General features: G+C 40.5%; 1 long non-coding RNA gene across 1 annotated transcript in view; it reads left to right on the forward strand.

Annotated features, from left to right (window-relative positions):
• LOC137096403 (uncharacterized) overlaps nucleotides 1-12,275 on the forward strand; it is a 68,568-nt gene extending 56,293 nt beyond the window's left edge. The window contains exon 3 of the long non-coding RNA XR_010909442.1: nucleotides 12,186-12,275. This is a non-coding gene — a long non-coding RNA (uncharacterized lncRNA). The remainder of the gene's footprint in view (nucleotides 1-12,185) is intronic.
• Nucleotides 12,276-18,988: the final 6,713 nt, after the last annotated feature.

The following is an 18,988-nucleotide window of genomic DNA, read 5'->3' on the forward strand; positions in this document are numbered from 1 at the left end:
TTTGACATCAGTAGATTCTGCCTCTTTTTTTCCTTCCAAGAAGCTTGGGGTGCTGGATTAATAATGGCAGTGGGGAAGATTTAATCTGCCACACATGATGCACAATGGTCTTAATTCAGATTCGTCTCCTGCAGTTGTTTATAATTAGCTTTTCATGTCAGCTATCCAGGTAGACATGTTACTAATGTATCTACTCTTAGTCATAATGACATGTCAGTGTTTGCATGTTGCCATTCGCTTGTTATTATATGTCTTCAAGTCATTTTCAACATCTGTTAACCCTTAGGTGGACCTCTCATGTAGTTTTTCAGTCAACCCCCCCCTCCCCTCTTTAAACAGCTCCCCTGGCTGCCAATAAGTTTCCGGTCCCAATTAAAGATGCAGGTGATCACTTACAAAGCCCCAAATAGTTCAGGAGCTGCCTATTTTTGAGAGCATATCTTCCTTTATGAACCAGTATGGACCCTAAGGTTATCTGGGGAGGCTCTGGTTTCGCCTGTGCCACCGTCTCACCATTAAGAAGGCCCTTAAGGGAACGAGGGAGAGGGCCTTCTCAATGGTGGCCCCTTGGCTCTGGAACTCCCTACCTAAGGAGATCAGATTGGCACCAACCCTATCCATTTTCCATAAGGACCTTAAAACCGGAATGTTCAGTTGTACATTTGATTAGGCAGCTCACCAGAAATTGGATCGATCTTGCCATAGCTCCTTACACTTTAGTTGGCCCTCCCACCTGTAATCCTGTTACTGTAAATGCCTAAGGGTGTTATCCTCTTTGCTGTGACCTTTAACTGAATTTGAAACAAATCTTGCATGTTCCCTGGCTCTATCCAGGAATGATTTCACATTCTCTGATCCCACTGCACTCAGCACTTAATCTTTCAGCCATGATATTGTTTTTAATTTGTGTATTGTGTTTGATGTTATTTGATGTTGTTTTTTTTAATTGTGTGGGCTTTAATCTGTATTTCGTGCTTCACCCTTGTAAGCAGTTCCAAGTCCCTTCAGGGAGATGTTGGTGAGATATAAGAATAAAGTTATTATTATTGTTATTACTATTATTATTATTTTCTTGGCAAGATTTGTTCAGAATGGGATTGCATTTTCCTTCTTCTGAGACTGGGAGCGGGTGGATTTCCATGTCTGAGTAAAAGTTCAAACTGTGGTCTCAAGAGATGTGATCCAACACTCAAACCATTACATCACACTATTTTTTTCCAAGCAGGGAGCTAAATGCAAATAATCAACAATTCATCAAGACAGGAATATCTGGAGAATATTGTGGGTCAGATTTTACAAAGGTTATTGTTTTCCTTTGGGAATTTTTTGGGCTCTCATCTACTGCAGCTCTAATCTAAGCTCAACATCAAATACCCCAGCCATGTTGTGAATAGTATTTTGTGTTTTGCTGGGAGCCATCCAGCAAAGAAAAGCCAATTTTTCCTAAACTAAACTCTGCTCTATTAGATATTTCAGCTAAAGGAGTTCTTGTATCATGGAAGTGGGGGTACATGGATACCCCATTTATGGACAACGAACAGAGTAACCAATTGCCTTGTATGGAAGAAAGGGTGGAAATTAATCAGAGTGTTAGCCAAAGAGTAAATGTTTTTGATAGATTGGCGTGAGAGGGAGAAGAGAAGAAGACATGAAGGATTTATGCTATGGCCTTATCTTTCCACATCACCCAGATGCAAAACAAATCTCAAGCCAAAGCAAGGGGTGATACATTGGTTGTGTTAGGCACATAAAAACTGAGGAAGCAGAACTGAATAATCATGACATGAAATAAAGATATACGGCATCCTCTGAATGATGATGCATGGCTTTATTCTCATGGCTTTCACTTTGAATCTATGCTTGGATATATCAAAGCACTGAAAGGAAAATGGCTGTGCAAGGAACATAGAGATTCAGTTTGGCAGCAAATGGCTTGATCGCTAGAGCTAAACTCAATACAGGGCTTTGGGAGGGAGGAGGCCCAGATTGTACTGGAGAACTTGAATGTGTAAGGTCAGGGGAGTGCTGCAAATACTGTAGAAGTTTCAGTGCTGCTTTACAGCTGTATACCCTGGGTGCAAAAAGTCACTTTCCAAGCATCTCTCAGCTTGTTGCCACTTCACCTCCACCTGAGTTCAGGGCTGTGGGTAGTGTGTGTGTGCTCTCAAGTTGCCTGTTGATTTATGGTGATTTCATTCATTTAATAGGGTTTTCTTAGGCAAGGAACATTCCGTTGGTTTTGCCATTCCCTTCTTCTGAAAATTAGGATATAGTATTTAACAAATCTGGTGGTCTTTTATCCAAGTACTAAACCTACTTAGCTGGCATGACCATTAATCAAAGTGAGGTGAATATATCCAATAGCAAATGCCTGGAGGTGTGTGTGTGCTGTGGAAACCTTCGAACTGGTCCTTCTGTACTCAGCCTGTCTCATAGGTTGCCACCTCTGTTTGGGGGAAAATGTTCAGCAGCAAATCCAGCCAGCTTCTATGAGTGGACTAGAAAGGTGTCACCATCTTGTTCCTGGCCTTACGTCATGAAATATCTTCAATCATCCTGTGGCAGCACCTACCCGCATCTTAGAACAGCAGAAGAAACTGAAGGAGTTAATGAGCTTAATAACGCAAAAATGCTGAAATGCTAACTTAGAGTAAAGGTACCCTTCTCGGCAAAAAGGTACGGGAGATTGGAGGCCAAAGGGGAGACTATGTGTTTTGAATATACAGGATGTTCAAGATGTCTAAAAACACAGGATTACCTGACATTTCAATGCTTATCTATATACAAAATAATATATGTTTATTTATCCTGGTGCCACATACGTAGAGCTTAACAGTTAGAAGGGCCGAGATGGCCAAATAATGAAAAAAGCATGTTTTTAAGAATCTGATTGGAGAATGGAGATGGGTTGAGGGGTACTCCTTGACACAGTAAGGAGAATGTATAAAAGATAACAAGATTCTAACGGGATGGGAAGCCATTTCTTTGAATGCACACTTTTGGTCTTCGGCTGTCTCTGTGTGGCCACGCTGATTTTTTTTAAAGATTTTTGCTTCACCTAAGAAGGCTAGTTGTTTGCATCTGCTTTGTGGGACCGAGACGTTTTGGGGTTCTCTTTCAAAACAATAAAGATAGGGTCATGATTCCACTGTGATGATCACACTGTTCACTATCACTTGAGACAGTCTTAACTCAAATCCCCATGCTCTTCCTATTTGTTAAAGGAAGCACATCATATTTGCAATATTTTCACAGAGGATTGTTTCCACTAGGATCTCCATTAGGTCTACTTCCACTAAATTTGTACATGTGGTTAATCCATCAGACTAAATAATAAATATAATTTTATAAAATAGAACTTCAGATATTATCTCACTTCTTTGTTTCTTTTTACTGTTCGGGAAGAACTCAGAGAGATGAGGAACAAGCGGCAGGTGGTCAGAAAGGAATGAAAAATAAGGAGAGATGTCTTACAGATGGCTGCAGTAGCTTCCAGAATTGCTGACTGCTTAGAGTCCATTGGAGGCCTTTCACCATTTTAAGTTTTGCATATAGAGTCTTGTGGAAGTCAGGACTTGTTTCTCTTCATATATTTGGCTCATGACACTTTATTCTGGCTTTTAAATGTAGCCCAAGAAGCTCTGTAAGTTGGCACTCTGTGTTGATTCTAACCTAGTTTGGTATGTTAATCCTCAGTTACATAGAATATTTCAATGACAGCACCACTAGATGACTCAATGAACACCAAATAAATACTGGTGAGGACACTCTACTTGAACTTATGATACTCTGTTCTGTAAGTGATGTTGGAGATGGTAGCCATTAAATGAAAATGACTTTATGGAACTGATATCACACGAGAAGCAAAAGAAAGGCATTTAAAACATATTCTTTCAAAAAAGGAAAAGCTGTATGCTATTGATAGAATTTTGAGAGTGACCAAACTCTTGCAGGCCGAAGAATATCTTGAGACTTGCTTGTTGCCTTAAGTAGTGCTAAGTATCTGTACAAATTAGTTCTACAACCTGTTCTTTATGCCAAGTCCCACGTATTTCATAGTGGTCTCAGATCTGTGGGAACTCAGGTCTAATCTTGGTATCTACTTGATTCTGCTCTAGTGGCCAAAAGCTAATTGCAAATTATGTGAGCATGACTTGTTCATATTTCCATTTCTGGTTGTTAGTTTTCTGCCCCTCAACAATCTTCCATTCCAAACAAATTGGAGATTTGTCAGTGACCACAGACAACACCTTTATTGGTTTTCTACTCATTGCCTATAAAGGCGATGGGGACTTCTTCTCTGGATGTCTTCAAAAAGAGTATGGACAGCTACCTGTTGGGGATGTTTTTGCTGGAAATCCTGCACTGAGCAGAGGACTGGACCTGATGGCCCACAAGGCCCCTTCCAGCTCTATGGTTCTGTAATTCTGCTCACAAGTGGATACATTATGAAGTGTGCCTTGTGCTCTCCTATTCAGGACCCTGGCCGGAGCTAAAAAAGAAGCTATGTGCACAGCCAATTTCTTACCCACCCCAGCAAGCTTTTTCAGGGTGCCTGGCCTCTCTTTGCATAAGCTCTACTTCATTCTGCTTTGCTGTGGCAAGCACTGAGGCTTGAAGTCATGGCTGGCACAAGGCAGAGCCAGAATGGCTGCTCCTGTTTTTAGATACCCATTGTAGTACGTTATATGCAGAGAGCAAATTGGCAGTTAACCATCTGTTTCTCAGCAGTGAATAGGCATGTCCAGAAAATCAATTAAAGATTAAAAACAAAACAAAACTTCAGCCTCTGTGCTCCACTGCTTTTCTTACCATGTCCCCTGGCACAAACAGTGAGTCCTATTCAAATGAAGAAAAACACTCTTCTTTCCTCAATAGATTTTTTTTATTTAGTCCAAAGGATTATTAGGAAAATTCTTGTCACGTGTTCAGGACCAAGTTTCTGGGGAGAAAATCCTGAATCTATTTAGCCTGAGCTTTGCCTCTGTTGTTACTGTAGTCTACAAGCCAGAATCAGTAACACTGATTCAAATGTTCCCACATTTGATTATTTATATCCCACATCTCATGTTTTTAGTTTTTTCCTGAAGGCCAGGAGGGAGGGGGCTGATCTAATTTCACTGGGGATGGAGTTCATAGATGAGGGGCCACCACTGAGAAGGCCCTGTCTCTTGTCCCCACCAGTTGCGCTTGCGAGGGGGGTGGGACCAAGAGCAGGACCTCTCCTGATGATCTTAGTCTCTGAGCTAAGAGACTATCAACAGAATATGAAGAAAGTGAATGGTTTCTAATTGGCTAGGGGTTCAGGCAAAGCTATGTGAGGGGACTAAAGCATTCTTATTTAGAGGGACAAGGCCCACTTTTTGCCACCACCATAGCTACACTCTTAATTGGCACTCTTTCATGGGTTTTCCCCAGCAGTTGCTATTCATTGCCTCTGACAGGGTTAGTAATATATAAAAGTAATGAGTAGAAGCTACTAATATCCTTATCTGTCAACTATTAATTCTCCTATTGCAGCTGGTCAGGTTGTTGGCTGTTGTGGCAAAGAATCCTATAGTTCAACTATGCTCTATGTGAAGAAGTATATCCCATTTTTCTTCTGATTTTCCTATTATTCAGCTTCACTGTTCCTGGAGTAACAAACACTTCAGCTGCCAACAGACCATCATCAGATGTTTAAACTGTTGCTCCCACGTCAATGGATTATTCATCCACAGCACAGCATTTTCTGGAAGTTCAGCAGTTTCTGCGCTTTGGCACTGCTGCTGTTCTTTCATTTGCTTCATGATTTGGGCACATGGTGAATTGAAATGCCATTAATTATCTTGTGTTTCAGTGGAAGTCAATTGTAAAAATAAAGTGGTTAGTTGATTTTGACTGCTGTTGTTTACACAAAGAGAAAACTTGTAGGGTAGGATTTATAATGGAGCTTAATTTGTACTATCCATTATTTGTTGTCTGTTACTGCTTCTGTTTCAACTCAAAAGAAGGCTGTAACTTCATTTATTTAAGGCAAGAAATTAAGTGCTCTGATTGAATTTACTTTGTTCAACTTTCATGGCTTGTTTTTTTGTTTGTTTGTTTTAGTGTGTTTGTGCATAGGATTATTGCATTGGGTATTTATGAGCCAAATTTGTAATAGTGTGAACCGAGTTCTGGGTTAGCCATGCAAGATGAGGGGCCACTCAAGGAGATACTAAATACCTCCTTGCTCAACAAACTAAAATGCATACACATTCTTGTAACCACAAGTAACATGAGTGTATGGTACCAAGCAGATTTTAGACATTATATTAGACTTTCCATATCTGGTGCCCACCAGATGTATTCCAGGATAAACACAATGGACAATTATAGTAATTTGGAAGCACTTTAACTGCCATGGCTCCATCATAGCAAAATCTGGGATTTGTATTTTTATGGGGTGATATACTTTGAATTCTTTAGTGTACTTCCCTGAACTACAACTCTGGAGAGAGATAGGAAAAGAACTAGCGGAATGGGACAAACAAGGGCTCTCCCTACTAGGGAGGATATCATCCATTAAGATGACAACATTAACAAAAATGTTGTTTTTGCTTCAAAACATGCCAATGATCAGCAATGATTCCCCACCCCCCAAATTTGGCAAAAAGATATATCGAAATTTATTTGGGCTGGGGGAAAAAAGAGTAAAAATGAAGATACTTAATGATGAAAAAACAAGAGGTGGCTTATCTCTTCCAAATCTACAACTCTACTTTCATGTGTGCTGTTTGGATTGGATTAAAGAATAGGTGACCCTAGAAGATAATGAGCTACTAGATTTAGAAGGCATAAATCTCCCATTTGGATGGCATGCTTATTTGGACATATAAAAGTCCAAACCAACAGGCATATTTAATGACCAAAAGGTCCCAGGTTTGAATCTGGGGAGTGGCATAAGCTTCTGCTGTCAGCTCCAGCTTCTGCCAACTTAGCAGTTCGAAAACATGCAAATGTGAGTAGATTGGGTTGAAGAAGGGAAAGCTAATGATCAGATAAAGGAGAAAATGGACAGAGTCCTGGATTGGCTGCACTTAAAAATGCTTTGTTGTAATGTTGGAGGGAGGGGGGAGGGAAAAAGGGGGCAAAATGTAATGGTTAATGGATGTATATAAAGTAAGTTTATTTTGATGGATTAGATGGATACCATTACAATAAAAAAAAACCACAAACTTCAAGGTGACACCACAAATGTACCTTTTGAACATGCCAAATAAAGAACTAGAAAGGAAATTTGGAAAAAAACTTTTTATATAGCAATGACAGCTCAAAGGGTATATGCTAGATATTGGAAAACCTCAGAGATACCTCCCTTAGAAGAATGGGGAAAATGCTACTACAAGAACTACAAGAGTTTTCACATAGAGAATTTTAAGTACCATCCTGAATTACAAACCCCAGGATTTTATATGATGGAGCCATGGCAGTTAAAGTGCTAACGAACTACAATAAATGTGCATTGTCTATGTGGAAAATGGCTCTTAACCTCAGGAGAAGCACTGTGACTATATACTAACTAGCAACAGAACAATCAGCATTGCTTAATCAGTTTAGATATGCTCCCACTCTCGCTCCCAAAAGATCCATCAAACTAACTGGAGCAAGCAAAACCCTTGCAAGGCTAGTTACGCTGATAGAAAAATCAAGAAGCCAACAGGTAGGGTCTGTATTGGGTGCTTATTCATCTATTTATGCTGTTGTGAATGGGTCAATAATCAGTAAATACAGTACAATAAGAAATTACAAAACTACAATTATTCACAATTCAAGACTGAATCACTATTGATAAACCAGAATCAGTTATGATCAATCTGACTTATCCCATCCCAACGATCCAATAAAAATCTTAAAGCTTGGTGCCAAAATGAGCTCTGTGTCAGTGCTAAGAGGCCCAGTGGTGGGAAGATATCCCACAACTGGGGCACCACAGACCACCCCAGGCCCTGTCTCGCCTCTCCACATGATAAGTTGTTCTCAACAGTATGTAATAACATGGTCAGTCCATATATGTAGGGAGATCAATCTCAACTTAGACAATTGGTTGGAAGATTGTTATGAATTTTAACAGCACTCTGGCCAGGCAGTAAAAAATTCCTGGAAAAAGGAATTGAGACCCATTTGTGATCAATATGCCCTAAGACAGTTACATCTTCGGGATTTGATTTGAACTCTGAAGCTGCAAAGATGGTTCAAAATACCTATTTAGTCTATAAAATCCTAAGTCTTGCATGGACAATGTATCTGAAAACATTGCTCATTAAGATTTGTATGTGTGTGTGTATATATATATATAGTCGAAGGCTTTCACCTCTGAGGATGCTTGCCATAGATGCAGGCAAAACGTCAGGAGAGAATGCCTCTAGACCATGGCCATATAGCCCGAAAAAACCTACAACAACCTCTCTCTCTCTCTCTCTCTCTCTCTCTCTCTCTCTCTCTCTATATATATATATATATGTAGATAGATAGAGAGAGAGAGAGAGAGAGAGTGAGTTCATTTTGCACATTTTTGCTGTTTATTACCAATCTGTGAATATAGATCAGCATCTGTGGATATAGAAATAAGTAAGTAAAACTTTATTTATATTCCACACCATATACCCATAGGGACTCAGGGCAGCTCACAACATAAAAAGGCGAACATTCAATGCCATAAAAATACATCAATAAATTAAGCAGTATGAATAAACAGTAAAAACATTCAACTAGATAACAAATCACAATAGGAGCAGTAAAACACATTACACAATATAAATAAAAACAGGGTTAAAGGCCATATCCATATTACATTCCTTGTATCAAAGCGCGGATCTTTGACCAGTTGCCTCTCCATAGGTTTGGGTACATAGGAAGGTTTTTATTTGCTTCCTAAAAGAGGACAGTGATGGGGCCATTCTGATCTCCTTTGGGAGGGAGTTCCAGAGGCAGGGGTCAATTGCAGAGAAGGCCCTCTCCCTTGTCCCTCCCTTGTTTGAGACCGGGGTGGGACTGAGAGAAGGGCCTCCCCTGATGAGCACAGTGCCTGGGCGGGTTCATATGAAGAGAGGCAGTTGGCCATGTAGTCTGGACCCTAATCGTCTAGGGCTTTAAGATCCCCGAGGAACCCCACAGGCCAGTGGCCAAGGGGTCGAAAAGAAATCACTCAGTACCATTTTCTGGGTTCAGTCCTCCATGAAAGAATGAACCCACTGTAAAAGAGTGTCTCCTAATCCCATGCCAGCAAGGTGACCCAGAAGGATATCATGGGCAATAGTATCGAACATGGCTGAGAGGTCATCTAGCTCTTTTCATAGATCATCTACCAAGGCGACCAATACCGTTTCAGTTCCATAACTAGGTCTGAAACCAGATTGAAATGTATCCAGATAATTAGTTTCTTCCAAGAAACTCTGGAGCTGAGAGGCCACTACTCTCTCCAAGACCTTGTCCAAAAAGGGGAGATTTGAAACTGGCCATAATTGTTTAATTGGGTGGGTTCCAGTGCTGTTTTTTAAAAATAGAGATTTTACTACTTCCTCTTTAAGGCTAGCTGGTATTTGGTTTTGTACTAAGGAGGCACTTACCAGCACTTTCACCTACCCTGTCAGTCCCCCTCTGGCTTGCTTAATCAGCCAGGACTAGGATCAAAGATTAAGGATGCAAGATCTTCTGCCAAGATCTTGTCCATGTTGTCAGGTAAAACAGATTGAGAGGTATCCTATATAATGGGACAAGCAGGGGCCCAAGTTACATTAATGGAACCTAGAAGGCTGACAATCTGATTTCAAGGATCAAAATGCCTCTACAATGGATAATCAATATTGTGTGATGGTTTCCCAGGCCCTTACTCATAGATGCTCCTTTTTATACTTTACAACCCTCTTCTCATACTCACAGAACAGCAGTGCTTAAATTTTTGAAGCTCTACTCCAGTAATGTCACACAAAACAGCATCATGCTTTAAGAACGTTGATACAGTAGAGTCTCGCTTATCCAACCTTCGCTCATCCTATGTTCTGTATCAGGGGTCCTCAAACTTTTTAAACAGAGGGCCAGGTCACAGCCTCTTAAACTGTTGGAGGGCTGGGTTACAATGTGAAAAAAACATGAATGAATTCCTATGCACACTGCACACATCTTATTTGTAGTGCAAAAAACACTTAAAAACAGTACAATAATTAAAATGAAAAACAGTTTAAACAAATATAAACTTATTAGTATTTCAATGGGAAGTGTGGGTCTGCTTTCGGCTGATGAATTAGGATTGTTGTTGTTGTTGTTGTTGTTGTATGCTTTCAAGTCATTTCAGACTTAGGTTGACCTTGAGCGAGGGCAGGGTAAATTACCTTGGAGGGTTGTATCCGGCCCCTGGGCCTTAGTTTGAAGACCCCAGTTCTGTATTATCCAATGCAGTCTGCTTCCTGGCTGGATCCACAGCTGTTTCAATACATTGCAATGTTTTGGTGCTAAAATAAAAAATACAGTAATTATTACTGTCGATTTATTGTAAAACATGATGTTTTGGTGTTTAATTTGTAAAATCATAATGTAAATTGATGTTTAATAGGATTTTTCTTAAACCCTCCTTATTATTCAACGTTTTCGCTTATCCAACGTTCTGCCAGCTCATTTATGTTGGATAAGTGAGACTCCACAAAGTCATACATTGCCCTTATTGAAGAGTTGAGTTAACTGTTGTAATTCAATCTTGTTGCCTCCCTTTAGAAAGCAAATTATGTTTTCATGATAGTACTGTGAGGACAAAATTGGTTTTGATTTTGAAAACTGGTAACCCGTGTGACTAAAGGAACAGAGAAGAACAGTGTGGTTATGAAAAGGATATAAATCTGATGACACAGCAGAAAGCTGGGAGAAAATGATTATGATGAGAAGTGAACACTGAGCTCTGTCTGTGTGTAATTTCATTTATTTGTTTAATATGGGGATTAGCCAGTGATATGTTGCATATAGTGCCAACACCATTGGGTTTCATTTGTGAAGAGATACCACATACTTTCAGAAATGCAATATAACTTTATGGATTATATTTTCTAAGGTTTCAGTTGTTTACACAATCAGCAGAATAAAATGATAAAGCTTATCCTGGCTTATACATCTAAGGTGCAGAGGTGTGAGGGAATTAGGCTGTTTGAAGGTTTCTCCGTAGCTCAGTGCCATCCATGTCCAAAGGAATACAGCACAGCATGGAAAACTGGGGCACTTTCTAGAGAAATTTTGCAGCTGTAGGGGAAGAAAGGAGGCAAAAGTTCTGTGCTGTGAAGAGGAAAATATATATTATTGATACGGCATGACCCATTAAAAAGTAGAGGACGTATTCTGGTAACTTGAAATGAATTCTGATGATCTCTTGACACCATTTCTCCCAGCAAACCGTATATGATTTGTAACAGATACATTCAAGACAAATAAGTTTTACAAATATCTTTAAGCATGGACTTTTAAAATGTAGAGATTCATTTGTGGTAACAGTCCTTTTAAAGGTACAGTTTGAATTGCAAGTTCAGTACTTATTTACTTAGGTGATCCCTCGTTGCCCGAGGATGACGGCCTTCCAAGTGTAGTGTCTTGGTGGTGGATGTGTAGGTGACTGTGGAGTCCTGTTCTTGACCCGCATGTTCTTCCACAGTGAGGACATCGGTTTCCAGGTGGAAGGCAATCCCAGTCAGGGTTGGCTTATCCAAAATGCATGGAACCAGAAGTATTTGGGATTTTGACCCCCCCCTTCCCCCGTTTTGGAATGCTGTATTTGCATATATGTACATACATGAATATTTTCGTCTAAACATAAAATTCATTCATGTTTCATATACACCTGATACACTTAGCCCAAAGATAACTTTATACAATATTTATAATGAATTTGCACATGAAACAAAGGATGTGTATATTGAATCATCTGAAAGCAAAGGTGTCACTATCTCAGCCACGATTTGGGAAAATTTCATATTTTGGAATTCTGGAAAACAGAAGCTCAACCTGTAGTTACTAAAAAGTTTATTGCCATATATGGAGCATAGCAATGGAGTATGTAGGGAATGCCTGTGCAAGGAGAAAGACAAATAGCACATGTGGTTAGCAATGAGGAGACAAACCAGATGTTAAATGGGTGACCTTGTGATCATCCCATTTTAACTTCCTACAAACTGATTTCTTCACAGATCTAAGTCGCATCAATCACCAAATCCATATTTAGGCCATCACAGAACAAGGTACTTTGGAATGCAAGCTACAATGGTGAGAGAAAAATGAAGGAGAACAAACAGGTATTTCTCCAGCACAAATTCTAATAATATGCTAAGTATATCATTCAGTTTGGTCATGAGTTTCTAGAGGAACAAGGCTCATTTTATTCTTTGTATTGATCTTTTTGTTGTTGTTGTTTATTTGTTCAGTCGCTTCCGACTCTTCATGACCTCATGGACCAGTCCAAGCCAGAGCTCCCTGTTGGCCGTCACCACCCCCAGATCCTTCAGAGTTAAGCCAGTCACTTCATCCATCTTGCCCTTGGTTGGACCCTCTTCCTTTTTTCTTCCATTTTCCCCAGCATCAGAAGTAAGTGGCTTCTGATTTCCTGGATGCAGTCTGTGTCTGCAGTAATCTGCCTAGAAAGTTTGTCACTGCCTCCACGTTGTCTACCCTCTATTTGCCAGTTATCAATCAGTCTGGTTGGCATAATCTTGGTTTTTTTTTTTTTAATGTTTAGCTGCAACCCAGCTTTTGCACTTTCTTCTTTCACCTTGGTTAGAAGGCTCCTCAGCTCCTCCTTGCTTTCAGCCATCAAAGTGGTATCATCTGCATATCTAAGGTTGTTAATGTTTCATCCAGCAATTTTAACTCCAGCCTTGGATTCATCAAGCCCCACATGTTACTGATGTGTTCTGCATACAAGTTGAATAGGTTGGGTGAGAGTTTACAGCCCTGCTGTACTCCTTTCCAAACAGGTGGACATTGAGTCGACAGCACCTCCTTTCTGTTCTGTCTATTTGTGTATTGTCTATACAAAGCATCATTGAATGTTTGCCGTGTATGTGTACTGAGATCTGCCCTGAGTCCCCTTCGGGGTGAGAAGGGCAGAATATAAATAAAGTGTTGTTGTTGTTGTTGTTGTTGTTGTTGTTGTTGTTGTTATTATTATTATTATTATTATTATTATCTTAAACCAGTTGGTTGTTCTGTGGTCTGTTCTTACTGTTGCTACTTGGTTGTTATACAGGTTCCTCAGGAGACAGACAAGATGACTTGGTATCCCCATACTACCAAGAACTTGCTACAATTTATTATGATCCAGTCAAAGGCTTTCGAATAGTCAGTAAAACAGAAATACAATATACAACTTTTGCATGATCTCATTTTTGAACTGCAGAAATATTTTAGAACTGCACATTTAGCCTAGAGCTGTATATTTTGTGCCAAGAAGGTATGTACAAGCTTAATACAATGTAATATGTAGTAATGATTTTATTTATGCAATGTGATATTATGTATTTATTGGTTGCCCTTTACTGATTATATATAGCACCTTGAAGAAGGCTTTAAGAGCACATGCAGACTGAAGTTGGGCTTTCTACCAATAAATAGCACTCTTTTGAGCATCTGAGACATGTCTCTTGCTTCTTTGTAACGTTGTCTTCCAGCATTGAGTTACAGCCCTGCCCCAGTGGAGAGGACAGCGCTGCTGGTCACCAGTTTGTCCATAACAGTATATTTTACTCTCTGAGGTTTTCATTAATCGTCTTCATTTTCATTGTTTTAGAACATGGATATTGAAATACTGACAGGTGGGTAATGACTGAGTTCAGCTCCTCCAAGAACAAGGACACTCTACTAATTAAATCAGGATGGAATGAGCTCCTAGAAATGATTAACTGTAAGTCAGAGTCTGAGGAAACCATGCATGCTGGACACCTCATTTCAGTCTGTATAGTCTTCTTGGGTCAGTAAGAGGCACTTTTTTTGACCTTGAGTAATGTAGCATTGAGCAACAAGGTAGACACATTTAATCAAAGTGTACTTTCACATATAATTATACCAGCCAGAGAGGGTGAACATTTGGTGATAGTAATAAGGAAGGAATTTAGACAGCCCCAGGGACACATTCTTGGGAGCAATAGGACTGATTACAAATTGCCCTCTGAAATCTTAGATTGGTTTTTCTCACCCTTTGGTCCTCCTCATGTTAGGGATTTCAGCTCCCAGAATTCCTGACCAGTGGTAATGTTGGATGAGAATTCAGTGTGTTGGTGTCTACAATATTTGGAAAACCAATGGTTGAGAACTACTGTTCTAGGTGACATTATAAATCTGGAGGGAGAAGGTTGATTATGGATTCCTACAGCCAGTCAGAATGAACTCAGAATTCTGATGTGCTCTGTGTGTATGCACGTTTAGTGTATGTAGCGGGAAGGTATAGTTATCCACTGGATCTACAGTCCCATCAAGCCCCAGTTTTAGGACTGGGCCCTGATATAATTCCCATCAGTCCTGATGGGAGTTGGGAGTCGAGCAATATCAGGAGAGCTGCATTGCTCATGCCTGATTTAAGATTCTGAACATCCTTACTGTCATTTCTGATTATACACCGACCCTTTTGTGTAGGAATTCAAGGTGGCCAATAATGTACATAAAAGTACAATTGTTTTTAATTTTCTGTGCTTTGAAATGACTTTATTCTTAATAGAGATGATGTTATTAGGCACAGTTGTATTTCTGTCTAGTGTGCCAGATTGGAGGGGGGCAGATTGTAAGGAGCATTTTTATATCAGATATTTGAAGGAAGACTAGCCATCTGTGTTGATGACAAGAATAGTTAGAGCAAAGTTAGGAGAAAGGCTAGAATAACTGTTGGTTGTTGAAATGTGTGGCATACCATCTGCCAGAGGGGCTTTGCTATTTATCAGTCTGGTAACCACACTATCTTCTCCCATCTGCTCCAGAAAATCTTCCAAGTATTTCATGTCAGGTAAAAGGAAGGAACTGGCAAAACCACCTCTGAGCCTTCCCTGCCTAAGAAACCCTAGGAAATTCATGAGCTCACCATTAGCCAATACACACCTTGAAGGCATGTACACAAAAGTATTTGGCCCAACAAGATCTTATATGTGGGTTTATTTGTATACAGGAAAGGATACTGCTTTGTTCCTAGATGTCAAAGGAGATAATGAAGGTGTTATAACACAGGAGTTCTAGAAATTTGTTTCTATTTCAGACCCACAAAAGCTTCTCAAAGGGCCCCCTTGATCACCCATTTTGGAACCAGGATTCCTGATCAGCTGGAGAACCTCCACAAGTGGAGAAGGCTGTCTTCTTTAGAAGCAATGATGGAAGTGATGGAGTAAGGGAGCCTGCCAACCTGCAATTACTGAATGCCAGAATAGGCTTTGAAAAAAACAAACCAGTGATGCTATGGTTGCCCTTTGCGCATCACTGAGCTGGGCCAGAAAGGGGTACCAGCACTGCCATTCCAGTTGGGTCACCAGCACTGAGTGATGTACAGCCAAATCTTTGCTGAAAATGATTTCACATTATACCTCACCTCAGTATCCCAAAGTGGGAGGAGTGACTTCTGTCTGCACTAGTAGAGAATATGGAGCACTTTCACTATGGAAAGTTATAGCACCATGATCCACTTTAACGGTCATTGGAACATCCTAAGGAATCCTGGGGCTTGTAGTTTGCTTAAAGTATTAGAACAGTGGTTCTCAACCTGTGGGTCCCCAGGTATTTTGGCCTACAACTCCCAGAAATCCCAGCCAGTTTACCAGTTATTGGGATTTCTGGGAGTTGAAGGCTAAAACATCTGGGGACCCACAGGTTGAGAGCCACTGTGCTAGGGGAGTCCTCTGGTTGAGAATTCTAAAGGTATCTCCCTAAACCTCAAATCCCAGGACTCCATGACAATTAAGTGGGACCATATTACTACAATTACGTTGTTTGGAAGGGTCCCTAGTGGTCCCTTGTGTTTGCTCCTTTAGCAGCAGATTGGGTCAACAGTCAGAACAAACAGGAAAGCATGTTTTTGATAGAGAAACTACAACCTTAAACTCAAACGTAAGTATTTGACAAAGCTATGGTTTTCTTGAAATTGTATGCAGAATCCTCAGTTAGGTAGCTAGGGACTCCCAGGCCACTTCGCTACCTGAGGCATGATGGCAGATGAATCTTCCTACCATAAGTCATGGTGCACACACTGCACAGTATTCAAAGCCAGCCAAGCAATTTTGAGAAATGAAAGAAAGCTTCCAACATGCACCGGTTTTCCATTCTTGTTAGTAAAAACACAATTACAACAAATTAACAACTAGCAACTTACTGCCCTTTTAAGATGCTCTCACCAGAGGGACAATCACACTTTGTCTTTTGTGGTGCTGAAGGGAATTCTTATGCTAAGACTGGCTCCCAGTTCTGTACTTTCATCGTCTGGGAGGCCAATCAACAATGCTTGCATAAACATCTTGCTATGTCGTCCTTTGCTTAGCTGCCATCAAAGTATGCTTAGTTCTCTTTAGCCCAGGTCTTTTCCTTACCTTTGTTTGGTAGCCATGCTCATTTGCTGTTTGCCGTCCTAGGAAGGAGTCTTTCTCAAATTACTACCTCTAACTCCTGAGCAGCTTATTTTTTCCAGCACATGACTTTCCAGTGGGCCATTTAAGCTAAAGGCTTTGGTGGGCTGCCTTGGAAAAGTGCCCACTGTACCAATTCAACCATGTAAAATTGCACCACACCAGTGCACCGGAGCATTTTACTGATGCAGTGCACCAGCTGGAGTTTGGCCACTGGTTAGGCTTTGATAATCTGATGTCCGAATATATCCAGCCAGTTTTGTATTCAGGCAGTTTTATATAAGAAATCTCAGAGAAGCAGATGTTATAGTGTGATTTTGGCTCAGACTATTGGATGCATGTGAAACATAGCCAATCCCATTATCTTTTGCTGATCTTTATGCCAGAACCTAAATGCTCAAGACCCACTAGTGTCCAAATATGATATGCTCAGCTAAGCTAATGCAACAATCCATTGGATTTTTCTACATACAGTGGACTAACATGAAAAGGGGGCGGAAAAACTCTTCCTTTTCTCATGAGTGATAACTCTGATGTCAGGGTTGTGATTTTCTAAAGTTAAGTTTCTTTCTTTCTAGAAGCTAGGAATCCTTTTTGAAAATCTGTAGAAATGAATTTGTAGTCAAAGATAAGCTAGATTTATTTATTTATCGTGTCACCAGCAACCATTGTATTACAATTCTAACAGAGCAAAACAAACACAGAGATTAAAAAGAAAAAGAAAAAGAAAAGAAAAGAAAAGAAAAAAAAGAAAAAAAAACCACACAGATTTTGTAAATTTGGTATTTGGTTAAATGTTCTTTGACCAGTATCTGGCCACTTGGAGTGCCTCTGGGGTTGCCGCAAGAAGGTCCTCCATCGTGCATGTGGCAGGGCTCAGGGTGCATTGCAGCAGGTGGTCAGTGATTTGTTCTTCTCCACACTCCCATGCCGAGGATTCCACCCTGTAGCCCCATTTCTTAAGATTGGCTCTGCATCTCGTGGTGCCAGAGCGCAATCTGTTCAGTGCCTTCCAAGTCGCCCAGTCTTCTGAGTGCCCAGGGGGGAGTCTCTCATCTGGTATCACCCATGAATTGAGGTGCTGGATTTGGGCCTGCCACTTTTGGACTCTCGCTTGCTGGGGTGTTCCAGCGAGTGTCTCTGTAGATCTAAGAAAACTATGTCTTGATTTAAGTCGTTGACGTGCTGGCTGATACCCAAACAGGGGATGAGCTGGAGATGTCTCTGCCTTGGTCCTTTCACTATTGGCTGCTACTTCCCGGCGGATGTCAGGTGGTGCAATACCGGCTAAGCAGTGTAATTTCTCCAGTGGTGTGGGGCGCAGACACCCCGTGATAATGCGGCATGTCTCATTAAGAGCCACATCCACTGTTTTAGTGTGATGAGATGTGTTCCATATAGATGTGCTATTGGGACAGAGAACAGCAGCAAAGAAAACTTCAAGGAGCTGTCCACATCAGCTACTTATGCCATGTTGTATATAGTCACCTAAAAGAGGGCAGACACAAAGGCTTTACAAATCATGTAAAATCTACATAAGCAAAATGATAGAGTTGTATGTTTTTTAATGCACAGAGACCACATAATGTAATGTAATTTTCAAGACACATTCTTAAAATTTCTGTCCAATAATTCTTTGAAATGGGAATGGTATTTTGAAATGGGTGTGAAATTACAGGTGAAATCATACATCAATTCTGGCAAGTAGAGGACACATCTATAGACTAATTTAATCAATTTTTGAGAGGTGATTCAACTCATGGGTAAATTTAATTGATTCGATGGATCTTCTTTAGGAAGGACTAACAATAAAATTTAGGCCATTGTGTTTTACATCATGTGCAAATGGAACCATTCCACTGGTGACACATGTGTACAAATATACAATGCTACATACCACAGTATCTGAAGATGATCAATACATGGAATTCAGAGATTATTTCGAGTTGGTGCACTTTGAGGAAAATTGTAAAATTAGCTGGCTATTCTACTGCACTAGGTATGGCCTGTTTTAGTAGTTATTACTAATTCATTATTTGTCATTCCTAATGATTTTACTATTACTTCTTATGTTTTAACACAAAATAGGCATATGTTTTTTTGTAATTGGAATTATTGGAGCCCCCGGTGGCGCAGTGGGTTAAACCCTTGTGCCGGCAGGACTGAAGACCGAAAGATCGCAGGTTCAAATCCGGGGAGAGGCTGATGAGCTCCCTCTATCAGCTCCAGCTCCTCATGCGGGGACATGAGAGAAGCCTCCCACAAGGATGATAAAAACATCAAATCATCCGGGCGTCCCCTGGGCAACATCCTTGCAGACGGCCAATTCTCTCACACCAGAAGCAACTTGCAGTTTCTCAAGTCACTCCTGACATGACCAACCCCCCCCCCCAAACCCCCCC

This window comes from Anolis sagrei, chromosome 2 (assembly GCF_037176765.1).
Source record: "Anolis sagrei isolate rAnoSag1 chromosome 2, rAnoSag1.mat, whole genome shotgun sequence".
In the NCBI taxonomy this organism is placed as follows: Eukaryota; Metazoa; Chordata; class Lepidosauria; order Squamata; family Dactyloidae; genus Anolis; species Anolis sagrei.